This window comes from Perca flavescens, chromosome 10 (assembly GCF_004354835.1).
Source record: "Perca flavescens isolate YP-PL-M2 chromosome 10, PFLA_1.0, whole genome shotgun sequence".
Classification (NCBI taxonomy): Eukaryota; Metazoa; Chordata; class Actinopteri; order Perciformes; family Percidae; genus Perca; species Perca flavescens.
The window spans coordinates 5615829-5630257 of record NC_041340.1 but is presented as its reverse complement, the minus strand read 5'-3'; the positions used below and the strand labels follow the sequence as shown (position 1 = coordinate 5630257).

The 14429-nt window shown below is 40.3% G+C and overlaps 1 protein-coding gene across 1 annotated transcript in view; it reads left to right on the top strand.

Moving 5' to 3' along the window:
• Positions 1–10194: 10194 nt before the first annotated feature.
• fat2 (FAT atypical cadherin 2) overlaps positions 10195–14429 on the top strand; it is a 128071-nt gene continuing 123836 nt past the window's right edge. The window contains exon 1 of the mRNA XM_028590185.1: positions 10195–10416. The gene's annotated coding sequence lies outside the window, so the exon portion shown is untranslated. The remainder of the gene's footprint in view (positions 10417–14429) is intronic.

Below are 14429 nucleotides of genomic sequence, written 5' to 3'. Positions count from 1 at the left end.
AGATGATGGATCGCTCCACTCTGTCTTGTTGTGGGCTCCAGTTGCATTCTTTAAATGTGTCAAAGTCTACAATTGTGTAGTTTGCAGTCATCTGTCATAACATTATATTTAACAAATGACCATAGCTAGTTAGTAAGTGCCAATTATTTAAGGCCTGTCCACACCCAGAACGCTTACTATAACCATAAGTATAACAATATGTGCATCCACACTACTGAACGATAACATTCTGTAAACAGTGGCGTACAGCACGCGCTGCACATATACTAACACAGCACATGTTGCAATGTATGATTACGGGAATGTCTGTATATCCTACATATTTGTGATTTTATATATCATTTATGAACCAAAAAAAGTCTACTGGCAGTCCCTGGGGAGCTGACACCGCTGCCTTCCAGGCTACAGCGGGTGCACAGAGCTCCAGAGACCCGGGGATGAGCTGTTCTGTGCAGAGCACCGAAACAAAAACACTGACAGTAATCACATCTAAAACACAAGATTCACTCTCACTTGTTTATGTGACATACTTTGAAATACTTTCAAAGTACTGATGTTTAAAAATACAAAAATACACAGATCTAGGATCGTAGATCAAATCGCTCTGAAAGTGATCCCAACGATATCGTTCGCTACTGTCGTCATTATAGTTGTATATCCACTTGAGTAGATGATTTTAAAAACTATATATTTACAGTTAGTGTTCTTGGTGTTGACAGCCCTTGGAGAAACAAAAAAACACTCATGTGCTTGATTAAATAAAAAAAAAATGTTATCCCTAGTGATGACAGAATCAATCTGTCAGCTGGTTGTTTTGATTCAGAGTGAAATATCTTAATACCTGTTGGATAGATGTGCATGACGTTTGGTACATTCATTGTCCTCAGAGGATAAATCCTAATGACTTTGGTGACCCCAGGATAAATGTGCATGACGTTTGGTACATTCATTGTCCTCAGAGGATAAATCCTACTGACTTTGGTGACCCTTTTGGGGATCAGAGTCTAAATTAAGTCCCTGATCGGAGGGTAGTACTCTCTTAGGGGGCTTTCACACCTGCCTTATTTGGTCAGGTTGCATCGCACTAGAGTTCGTTTTCCCCCTCGGCGGCGTTCGTTTGGGCAGGTGGGAATGCAGCAATCGCACTCAGATGTGCATCAAAAGCGGACCAAACAAGCGTACCGAGACCCCCTTGATGAAGTGGTCTCGGGAAGCTTTCAATCAAACTCTGGAGCGGTTCATTTGTGGTGAGAACTGAATCTGACTTCGAACTGCACCAACTACTGTATGTGTACTCCACAAGTCTGAGCACCTGTAGTCAGTTGTTCTTTGCAATCTGCGATGTGGCAGAACATGCAAACTGTAGCAGCTTGCAGTGTTTCTCTTATGGTGTGTACACACTAACCACATGGCCAACCGTTGACAGAAAAGCCAATGGAAATGATCAGTTGGGTCCCCGAGGTCCAAAAAACTGCTTCGGAACACACTGAGGCGACACCGACTTGAGAAATGTAATACGTCTCCATAGCAGCAGGCGGCGCTACTCTAATTGAAATGAAAACCGGCAGCTGATTGGATGAACGCGTCACATGGGTTTGTTTTCTCCGGAAATTCAAAGCCAGACTGTCATGGCGGCCGTTCATAATAGGATCTCATATTGTACTAAAATAGTTCACTGAAACGTGTTTCTGAAAACATTTTAAGCGAGAAATAGGCCGTGCAGTTGCTGAATCTGTCTTCATTTCAGCTCAACAAAGGTCAGTTTAAAAGATTTTCGCCAGATTTTGAGAGACTCTAGTCACGCTCATTCCACTCGCCATTTCCGGGTGAGTCCCGACTGCCCTGCTGCCGACTGAACATGTCAGGTCGGCCAAAATGAAGGCCGACGGACGACGGCACGGGACACACCGAACAGATTCGAGTCACTGACCTCGCCAGACTGTCCAACGGCCGATTTTCGGCCCTGTGTGTCCACAGCTTTACAGAAATAGACTGCGGTGACACTCGTCGTCACTCGCATTTCCGTGGTCAAACCAGCTGCTGCTAAAGTTGGAGACAGACACCGGCAGAGCAGAGCCGTCTCGGTGACAATGTCTGATTATTTAAATGAAATGAGCTGGTTTGACCATGGAAATGCAAGATATATGCACTAGTCCAGAACACAGGACCTTCTTCCTGTATTAACTTCCTTGTTCCCGCCCCAGACACATCTGACCAATAAGAGGAGTCAACGTTCTTGCGTGGTTTGTAATGACTGTACGCTTGGATTTTTTTCAGGTGTCAAATCAAACCAAACCAAGGGGAAATCACTCCCAGTTTCCTGATAACAAACTATCGGCTCGGGCTAGTGAAGAAAGAGAGAATTTTTTAGAGATTTTTAAGTAATTATCTGATTGTTTCACAGCAGTCACTGTCTAACGCACAAATGAATAACCATCAAACACTAAACCGATTTTGTGGAGAAAGACTCTGTCGAGGGGGGACGAGGGGAGAACATTTCTCTTTGAGAAGTAGCACAAGAGAGAAATAAAACCTTAACTGTGTGATGGTTTCTCAGCAGTGTAAAGCACAGTGAGACTAAATCTATTTTAATTACATTTTTTCAAGTGTTTTTTCAATTCAATCGAGCACACTTAACTGCAGGCTGCAGAGTGTGTTTACCCCTGCGATCAACAACAGCATGACACAAATTAGGGAAATAACATTTTGCACATGCATGTACATACGTTTGTATGTACATGCATGTGCAAAATGTTATATATCAGGTGACTATGAGTTGCAGAGACAGTGCAGAGGAGCTTAAAAAATGCCAAAGACTTCTGAAACACATCAGCGCTTTAAACCCCTATAGAGAGAGAGTTTATCTGTAAAATCCAGCCCCCCGCTGGTCCATGCTCTAGGACAATAATTGATAGGACAAAATTGTAACCAATCACAGTCCATTGTATGACAAAATTATAGCACTTGTTCCAACTTGAGCCTGGACCCAAAATGGGATTTTCACATTTATTTTGTTCAACTCAGATAGTGGTTTGGATGCCTGAAGCACTGCTGCAACAGACTGTTGTGTGTTTGTGTCTGCTATGTACAGTATGTGTTTTGAATAGAGCTGGTTATCGTTTAAAAATGTCTGATACCGATACTGTGACATTGATACTGGTTCCTGAACAATCCTTTTTTTGATACCAATTTTTTTTTTAAAAGACATTTTAACAAAATGGAAATTATAGCATTACACATTATGGTACAAATCTTCATCTTTTTTCCAGCTTCTTTACAGGTGTACATGTGACACACACGGTCGTCAGGACTCTCAAAATACAACAGCGACACACATGAGCCCCGTCTCCTTGCGTAACGTCGAGTTTTTCCTGCGTGCCTCTACGACGTGTAACGTTAGACAGCCAATCACAAACATGATTAGAACTTGGCAGAAGCATGCTGCATGCTGATTGGCTCCCTGACGCTGATGACATTTACTCCTTAGGTATTGAAATTTGGTATTGAATGGCAAGGCATTTTTCAAAACTCGATACTATGCAGGGTTTCAGCGGGGTTTTAAAAAGTCTTAAAATGTCTAAATAAAAAAAAATTAAAAATAGGCCTTAAAATGTCTTGTGTGTTGTGTGTATTGTGTTCTAGTTCTTAAATCATTTTAAAAAGCTCTTAATTTTCCTGCGTCCATGCAACGCTACTCTTTTTTTTAAATTTGTGGTTTTCTAGTTATTTCTTTCAGTACAAATATAATTTGCTGTATTACGAATACAAATAAGACCAACATGCAACTTATATTGCAGCCAATCAGCTTTTCTGTTATTGCGAGTCTCTTTCGAATTGTAACACAAACATAAAACTGATTTTACTCTTCAATTGGGGAAGTGCAAGTTTAGCAAGGAAAAAATAAATAATTTAGGGCTTAGTTGATGTTGTGATGAAGGTCTTAAATTTCATTCATAATGCTCTTAAAAACTTAAATTTGACTTGGTGAAAACTGCAGAAACTCTGCTATGAAGGTATCAAAGTTCAGCACTCAGACCTAGTTTATGTAGTGAACTACGTTTTAGGTCGTAGGGCAGCTGTAGCTCACGTAAAGTGGACGTCTACCAATTGGAAGGTTGGTGGTTCAATCCCTGGCCCTCCAAGTGCCTTTGGGAAACTATGTAAAAGCGCTGTGAGTAGTCGTTAAAACTGGAAAAGCGCTATATAAATATGGACCATTTACACACTCAACACTCAACACTCTCCTAAGTTGCTGGTTAGTGTAACAAAAACAGTGACACAAGAATAACAAAATGAAGAAAGAGTGTTCAAACTATCTCATAACTTTACACGTAGAAGACAACAACGTAACTGACAACTAACAAGTTGTCAAGGACACTTTACCTTTTGAAAGCACGTTTCCTTCTGGAGGTATGTAATACCATCTGCAAGTAGGTTTTTAAACGGTAATACAATCTCCTGCCTGGAGGGTAGGAATCAATTTGTAAACTTACAAAATGGTTAGTACTTAGGTAAAACATTGCACAATTTGTGTTGGTAAAACTCCACTCCAACCCCAGCAACATCTAACAAATGATGTATAGCACAATATAGATGTAGGCAGATACAAGAGTATTCAATGTATAACCACAACTCCTTCTGGGGACACCCATCAGTGTAGTAACACTCAGTTGTAGTAATGCATAATATGTCTTCATAGGTTATAATTGTTGACAAATACTGTACATTAATAAACACTTAACTTAGAACAGCTCAGGCAGTAAAGATAACTTTCCTAAGAAAGATAAAACAGAAATGCATGGAAACTTTTGCCATTTAAGACCAATTTCCTCTGACATGCTTAATAATGATAAAAAGTCTATTCCCTTTGCCTGTGGATTTAAAAAAATCGGTCAGTGTTTCCTCTTCACTAATGGAGTTGTCCTTGCATGACTGTTGAATATTGAAAAATAATACCATGAGTCAGAACTCTTTAACCCTCATGCTGTCCCATGTTGTTTCAAAGTTTTTTAACAGAAAATATGGGACGTCGAAATAAGCGCTGAAAATGTAAAAAAATAAATAAATAAATAAAAATAAAAAAATTACAAATGCAACAAAAACATTGAAAAAGTTACAAAAACGTCAGGAAAAAGCCGTAAAAAAAGGTTGAAAAAAGCAACCAAAGTGTTGAAAAAAACCTTAAACAACAAAAAAAGATTTTTCATGGTGGACGGGAAGACAACACAACGCCAAAATCTGCCAAGACATTTTGCTCCAGTGTAAGTCAGTCAGGACAGTAGCATGGGCCCAATGAGTGCAAATGTAAATGTTGAACAGTATGGATTGAACAGCATGAGACTGTGAGATTTCAGCTTTCATTTCCTCCAGGCTCTCCTGCTCTTTGCTAAGGTTCACCTGCTGCCCGTGGCTGCATGCCCACCTTCTGTTGGTGTTTATTTCTGGACCATCCCTCCTTCCTTTTTCTCTTCTCTCTGTTCATCTTTCTCCCTCTCCCCTTTATCACCGCCCTCCGCCTCTTTGTCCACCTCTTTGTCCACCTCTTTGTATCTCACAAAGCCATTTTCTAATTAATTCCACCGCTCTCTGTTTCCTTTCTGTCCCTCTTCCGCCTCTTCATATCTACTCTCCACACCAAATCCACATTTTTTTGTTTTCATTTTGTAACTCCCTCCATCCAGCTCCTTACATTTGTCTTCCTTGCTTTTCTCTCCATCACCTCCTTTTTTTGTCCCTCTCTCTTCTCTCCTCTTCCATCCTCCCCTCTCTCTCTCTCCACAGGTCCATGTGTTCTCTTTCTTTCTCTCTCCTCTGTATCATCAGGTCTCTCTAACTTGGCCTGGAAATACTGGGCATCGGGCCTCAGGGAAGCTTCTGCTCACCTTCTGTTTCCAGCTTTAAAGGGATAGTACACTTTTCACTACAGACATGTTTTAAAGGTCCCATGACATGGTGCTCTTTGGATGCTTTTATATAGACCTTAGTGGTCCCCTAATACTGTATCTGAAGTCTCTTTTATATAGGCCTTAGTGGTCCCCTAATACTGCATCTGAAGTCTCTTTTATATAGACCTTAGTGGTCCCCTAATACTGTATCTGAAGTCTCTTTTATATAGGCCTTAGTGGTCCCCTAATACTGCATCTGAAGTCTCTTTTATATAGACCTTAGTGGTCCCCTAATACTGTATCTGAAGTCTGTTTTATATAGGCCTTAGTGGTCCCCTAATACTGTATCTGATGTCTCTCTTATATAGACCTTAGTGGTCCCCATACTGTATCTGAAGTCTCTCTTATATAGACCTTAGTGGTCCCCTAATACTGTATCTGAAGTCTCTTTTATATAGACCTTAGTGGTCCCCTAATACTGTATCTGAAGTCTCTTTTATATAGACCTTAGTGGTCCCCTAATACTGTATCTGAAATCTCTCTTATATAGACCTTAGTGGTCCCCTAATACTGTATCTGAAGTCTCTCTTATATAGACCTTAATGGTCCTCTAATACTGTTTCTGAAGTGTCTTTCCCATCTTGGTGCAGAATTACAACCACTAGAGCCAGTCCCACAATGAGCTTTCCTTAGTATGTGCCATTTCTGTGTCTGTAGCTATTAAAGAGGAGAGAGGGTGGGGGGGGGGGGGGCGCTCTTTTGGCGTCCCTTTTGTAGTCGCTCTGTGTCCCTTCATGGTAGTTTTGCATCTCTTTTTCACATCGCTATTACCACAATATCTGTGTCTAAAACGTTGGAGCAGATAATAACAAAACTAACGCTCAAGAAGCTTAAAGACAAAACTTGTTAGAAAGTCCAACTACAATCATTAGATCTGAAGAAGCCTTTTAGTTACATTCATTCTTAGGTCTTAGGTACCGCCCAAAACGGCTTGGGTGCTGCACCTAAACCTTATAATGGCATGAAAAACTGTGCGGAACTAATGTCAATGCAAAGTTGCCCAAAAGAAATGCCCGAGCATCCTTTGTCCCCCTTTTGCAAGTTCTTCAGACATTTATATTTGTGTGTGTGATATGTGCTGCTGTTTTCGATATGGGTAAGTGCTAGCCGTCTTGGTTCACACAGGTTACAATTACCGAGATTCAGATTTTGAACGTCCCACCGAACCTCTGTTAAACAAATCTGGCAGTTCAATAAATCATTGCATGATACTCTATAAAAAAAAGAGAACAGATGATAAAAAGTATATTCGTATATATTAAACAGCCCAAAAAAGTGAATGACAAATATTCATTATTATTCCAGTATTCATCACGATGATGGTTTACAGCTTTGTACAGTAAATGTGCTGGATCCCTGCTGATTTGATATCAACTGACTTTTAGTTTTGTGTTCCTTACAGGCCACTGTAATCTGTGCCTCAGGTCTGTCAGTGATTTTGCAATTCTCTAAATCTTGATAAGATAGAAATAACTGCCTCCTTAATTCAGTCACGTACTATAGATTAGCCACCATCATCACCCGCATTACGCCCCCGCTTGATTCTGTTTGTAGTATTCACACAACAGTAACACACTAAGCCTAGAGTTTTCTGTTAGGCTGCGAAGATTTGAAGGAACCTGCTATTAGTTACTGGGGGGTCACGGTTACACCCAGACTGGTCAGTAAAGCACGCTGCAAGGGGTTACCACTTCAGCTTGCAGTTAATAAATGAACTAATTAAAAGCCAAAACATATTCAGTCAAAGATGTACTACATACTGAACATTTGTTTTTTGTTAGAGCTAAAACCAATAGGTGATTAATCGATTAATTGATTTTCTGGTTTCCGTCTTTGCAAATATGAGAATGTGCTGCTTTTCTTTGAGATGTCACATTGGACTCCAATGAGGCCAAGTGATTTTTCAGCTATTTCTGATGATGTTTTATCTTCTTTTTCTTTTCTTTTTTTTAAGATTTTTCTTTTTTTGGGGGGGCGCATTTCGGCCTTTAATTGATAGGAGAGTTGTAAGAAAGGGGAGAACGAGAGAGAGAGAGAGGGAAGACGTGCAGCAAAGGGCTGCAGGTCGGATTCAAACCATGGGCTGCTGCGGTAAGGACTGAGCCTTTGCACATGGGGCACACACTCTACCAGATGAGCTAACAGGGTGCCCTGTTTAATGTTCTTAAGTTAAAGCTATTGGTGCGTAGTCTGTTGTCCCCCCATGAGGAATTCTAAGTAATATACAACACTGTCAGCGCATCCACATGATACAAGCCTTCCGTGATTGCACGCCACCACCCCCACCACACAGTTGCTAGTAGCCAAGGAGGACACGGAGGATTAAAAAAAACACGATGGACTCTTCAGAATAGGTCATTATCTTCACTCGAGTTTCTGCGCGGGAAAGTCACCGGACGCCACAATATTCTGAACATAGTCATACTGAGAAACACAGAGAGAGTTGTGTGGAGCTGATGGTCTTAAGTAGCTTTGTAACAACTCATTTGGCAATGTCAAAAAGTTACGCACTAAAGCTTTAAAGGTACACTGTGTAGGAATTTCTCCCATCTAGCGGTGAAATTGTATTTTGCATTCAAACGACTAGTGCTCTCTTGCGCCTCGCTTTTTCAAATGCGTGTTGCAACTATGGTAGCCTGTCTAACTAATCCACAACGCGTTTTCGTTCAGAGCCAGCGTCACGTGACTGAAACCAGCTGAAACGGAGAAGGATATCAGTGAGAGGCGCTTGTCACTGCCCCGGCAAATTTGAAAGCCTGCACTGCCCTTTAGTTAATAATGGAGGATCATACTTATGCCGAGCCACAGGAAAAGGAATCCTCGTCGCCAAAAAAGCAAAAAAAGGGAATTAAAAAGGCAACGTGACACATAACGCTAGGCTAGTGCTTTATGTCCCTCTCAGAGATTATAGTTTTTCAAAATGGCAGAAGGACTTACCCGTCCAATGTAAATACAGATAAGAAATTCTTTGCATACAAGGATAAGTCAGATCATTGGCACAGGTAATTTTACACCAATGAGGACATATTTATGAATGAAGACTTTAGCTTCATTCATAACTTTAGCTAATAAAATACTTAAAACACTACACAGTGTACCTTTAACAATCAATTGATTACAACAAATGTTAGAGAATTCTTAGTTCAAGCCATACTTTTCATAGTGGTGAGAGACATCACTGCTGAAAGAAAATGGTTCCCAATGAAGAAACTGGCTATTTTCTGATCAGAGCCTTACATCCAATTGTCATAAAAGTAGCCAAAATTCTATTTCCTTGTCGTTTCACACTAGTTATAATGAAGTGGAATGACATTTGGTTTTGTTGGTCATCAGTTTTCAGTCACTGCTGTCGAGTCTTTTGAACCCCTGTCTCAATAATAATTGGAGGCGAGAGAAGGCAGATTCAGTAGATAGTATATTCCATAAAACTTCATTGAAAGTCTGGTGGAGAAAGTGGCCAAAATTATCATAAACCACCCAAGTTTACCTCGCCCAATCAGATAAAAAGTAGCCTAATTGGGCAGAAAACCATTATAACCACAATTTTGAGCGTCAAACATTTCATTTCCTACCTCCTGGTGAATTTTTCTGCATCAATTTATGATGTAAATGTCTTTATTTATGTAAAGGAAACTATTATTCTTCTGTATTGTTTATAACTTTCTGCATATTCAAAACATGTATCAACAGCAAATCTGTTGGAGAACAAGACCTTGTCAAAGCCAGAAGCTGCAAAGTTTAAATCTACATAAGTCTATCTTTATTTTTCACTTCCTGTTGTGTTCTTTAACCCCCCCGATGTAGCAAAGTAGACACAGTTCTTCAGTTCCATACGTTTTGAGCCCCCTGAACGGCACTTTCGTATTTTTTGAGAAGGGACAAATCTACTTCTTCCAAATATTGCAGGGGACATATGCCATAACCTACGCCTATGCTGAGAGATGTGCAATATCAACATGCACACACACACACACACACACACACACACACACACACACACACACACACACACACACACACACACAATGATGCACACACCCTAGAAGCACAGTCTTGGCCCAAGGCCTGTGCCCACAGGCAAGAGAGGGAGGGGGTTTACAGCCCACAATCTGGACAAATGGTGTGTGTGTGTGTGTGTATGTGTGTGTGACAGAGAGAGAGGAGGGACAGTGTGAGAAGTGGGTGGAGATGGAACTCCTGAGGGAGTGTTGAGGTGTCTCTCTAGTTCAGAGCCTCTGTAAGGCGCTGAAGTTGAAGTTAGCAGCAGTGTTTCAGCAGTTGAAACACACTCCTACAGCTCTGTATGTGTGTTTCTTACCATAGCTTTTCTCCGTTTCTTTTTCATTGACTCTCCACCAAACCGCTATGGGAGTACACTGGTTGCTGCCGTCCTGTCAAAGGATTTTTAAAGTTCCTGAAGTGTGAGGGAAGAAAAAAAAGAGAAGGATAGAGTTGCCTAACCTGACCTAAGGTAAGTTTCCCTTATTGTTCACCGTGCATGCTGCTTCACTCTATCTGACACTGCTGTTTATTGTGGAGTAGAAAGCCTCTATTTAGTGTCACTATTACTAAACACAGCCCAGGCCTGTGTATAGACAGAGTAAGACTGCCTCTGAAGAAGAACTAAACTTTTCTTGCAACACATGAATTAGAGAAATGCTGGAAAATATTTAGGTTTTTGCACGTTACGCTTGTTATATCATGTTAATGTTCTAGTTAAAATCATGCAGTTAAAATGTGCACATGATGTTCCTCCTGATGCTTTAGAATGTGTTTAGAGCACCAAATGTTGCCAAAGAGAGATTTTTAAAATCCACATTGCCAATCAATCAAGGAATTTGAGTTCTTTCAGAGAAAAGAAAAGTGAGTGTGTGAGTGTATGTATGGCTGTGTGTGGGTGGTTTCCAAAAGGGGTTGGTAAACATTGCATTTCTGACAGTTTCAGCTCGGAGCGTTTGTATGGGAGAGGCGGAGAGGTAAAGAGCAGCAATGGAGGCATGTCAATTCATGTAGCTGAGCTCTTGACTTTGGTCAAAGCGTCCCTCCCTTCTCTTAGTTTTTTTTCTCCTGGAGCTGGTTTCCTCTGTGTGGTGTGAAATTGCTCAATCATATTTTTGAAGCCATGGCAACGCATGTACCCAAATCTTCAGCAGTTTCAGATCGGGACGTGTTCTCTCCTGTTAAAAATGTCTATTGAATCCTGTCACTTCCGTTGAGGCCAGATTGCATGGAGATGAGTGCCAAGATAACGTTAAAGGACTGACCAATCCGTTTCTGTAAAGGGAACTTTCTATGATGGAAAGCGACACACGTGGTTGTTTCGTAAAGAAAAGTACTTGCTCATGTTCCGCAACCTTATTTGACCTGAAAGTTGCCTCAGGCTGTATGTGTGTTTTGAGACATATAGGCACATAATTGTTTTTGATGACCCTGGTGAAATGCCATATCTATGATATATGGTATATGGTATAGCTTGTTGAAATAGGATTCAGTTAAATTTTTTTGTAAGGAGTACATTTTCTGCAGGAACGTTGAAATATTACAGTCAAGCATGTGCAAGCCATTCAGTCTGGACTGAGAGCTTTTGCAATGATCTATTGGGCAATTTGTCAAAAGATGAGCCTCATTAATGACAACTTTGGGACCACGGCTCTTTGGAGTAGTTCAGATGAAGTCTAGACTTGTAAGATGGATGGAACTGCCCGTCATAAAGCACAGATGAATGTTGCCCCCACTAGTACCCTGCAATTACGCTGTTGGCCTCTTGACTGTTTTATTGCCTGAAATGCTGCCTGACTGACTGTAAGCTGCAGAAGGTCATTAAGGGTAGTTAGGAAATTAACAAAAATGTAAAAGTATTCATGTACCGTAATGTAGGGCTGGGTGATATGGGGAAAATCAAATATCACAATATCTTTGACCAAATACCTCGATATCGATACCGCAACGATAGTGTAGTGTTGACTATTGGTGCTTTCACAAAATATTTACACAATGAGATTTTTGACAAATAATCATCAGTAATGTGGATATAATGACTAAGTGGGTAAAGGCAAATAATAGAACAGTTACAACAGTCTGGTAAGTTCAGAAAAGTAGATTACTTTACTGTAATGCAGCCTTTAAAACCAGTAAAAGACAGCACTTATGTCATATTACGATGTCACGATATCCAAAATCTAAGACGATATCCAGTCTCATATCATGATATCGATATAACATCGATATATTGCCCAGCTCTACCATAACGCTTACCTCAGATAAAAATCACAAAGTGTTTTTCAAAAAACATTCAACATAATACATGATAAAAAAAACAACACAATTAAAAGACCGAAGGAAAGACTGAAAACTATAGAACATCATCTAAAAAAGTGTTATTTGAGGGGGAAGTTTAATTAAATGCACCCCAATCGAAAGAAAGCACACATGCACCCCCTCACAAGACACACACACACCTGTTAGGGCTGCACGATATGAGGAAAAACATTATCGCGATAAAGATTACTATATTACTATATTACTTGCGATGAACAGATATACGGTACGCAGTTTTGCTGCTTTCAGTATTCTGCTAAAATACAACAAAAACCATATATGGTGCAGGGAGGGGATGCTGCTGAGGCATTTCTGACCCTCCCTGTAATTATGGCATTTGCTTTGTTGCCTGAGTGACCCTTTGAGTGTGTTTGTGTGGGGGTGGGCGCCAGTTTAACTTTAAAGGACACCCCCGACCCCTCCACTCAACCTTCCACCCTTAATGACCTAACTCTGCCGGCTGCAGCTCTGAGAGGAGAGGCCCAGAAAAACACAGCAAAACTACAGTACAGTACAGTAAAGGGCTTAAACAGATAATGCAATTTTAATTCTCATAGTGTTTCCCACATTTTAAAATCTATTCCCCAGAACGGTTCCATGACGCCACACTGGATTTTTATGAGTGCCCACAGTCGTGCACCAACACAACTTTTACAGATGCTGCGACAGTAAAAGTTTTAGGGCGGGGAGGGGCCACTTTACTGAGACAAAAAGCTTCAGTTGGAACAGATCAGTTAATATTTTGAGCATTGGTGACCTCTGACATTCAAAATCTTTGATGACCCAGACTTGATGACTATGTGTTGTGCTTGTGTACTGTACTTGAAAAAAAAAAAAAAAATGTATTATTGTACAACACTCCATTTCGGGCTTAAAAAAAAAATAGCATGTTAGTATAATACATTACTATAATGTCTCTTTGTACCGTTATACAGACTCCTATTTTTGCAGGAGTAATACAACATACATTTATCTACAGTAAGAGATTTATATGAATTTTCAAACAATATGATGCAGTACCCGAGTTATTTAATTGGCTGGATTAGGCAAAAACAGACATACCTGTCCGGCTATTTTATACATAGAGAGTATCCTGAATGATTTTCCAGAAAAAAATCTAAATATTGTAATGTGAAATCACATGTATCATGATAGAGGATTTGTATGTAGCCTATATTGTCCATCCTTAGACATTGCCCCTATACTTAAGCATGTTATGGCTATTGTATAGCATAGATTATCACAGCAGTATTAAATAGAAAATAGTAAAATCAGCAATGTGAAGCAGCTAAACATATCTTTTCTGTCTTTTTTGGACCCCAACCATTAGATTTTTATTTTTATTTTTATTTATTTAAAACTCTTGCTGTGTTCTCAGGGTTTCTGAGTTTCATCACAGCACGCTGTAGTCCTGACCGGGTTAAGTACCTCCGGACCCATCCCAATATAACTACTTAGCTCCATTTAAAGACCTCCCTGTCCTGGCTTCATGCTGTGGGTGTGAGAGAGGTTAGAGGAGGCCGTGCACTTCCCCGACCCCTGAACCCTTCCAGGCAGGGCTTAACATCGTAACCCCACCCTTACATAATCCTGGAGGTCTGATCTGAAATTATACTCCTGCAAAGGCGTGTGTGAGTTTCTGCAGATGGCATTTTGAAGGAATAAACAGTTTAGTTTAGTAATTTAACTAATGCTTTTATGCAGAATACAGCAAAAGCAATCTTGAATTATTATATTATATTATTATATTGGAACTAGGAGTCCTGCTCAACGCCCCCCTATCCCGCTCTGCATTATGCAGACAGAGGATAGCGGGCCGCACGCACACAGCTCTAATAACTGCTGACAATTTACAGAAACCTTTCAGCTATCTAGGGATTAGTACGGTGGGATTATAATGCATTATTCTCAAGGATGAGGTGGAGGACGAAGCCCCTAAACTCAGTTTTGACCCACCTTGATAGGTTCATAGAAACCTTGAGGCACGTTCATGCAAACTGTGTTGCATCAAATTGATTTAAGTCAGCAGTGTATTTAACCGACAAAAGTTTCAGTCTTTAATGACTGATTCTTGACTATCATGACAGTTGTGATCACTTAGATGAATTAAACATATAAGGGCATTATACCTCCCTTTTTCCTTAACATTCAAGAACTTTAACCTTA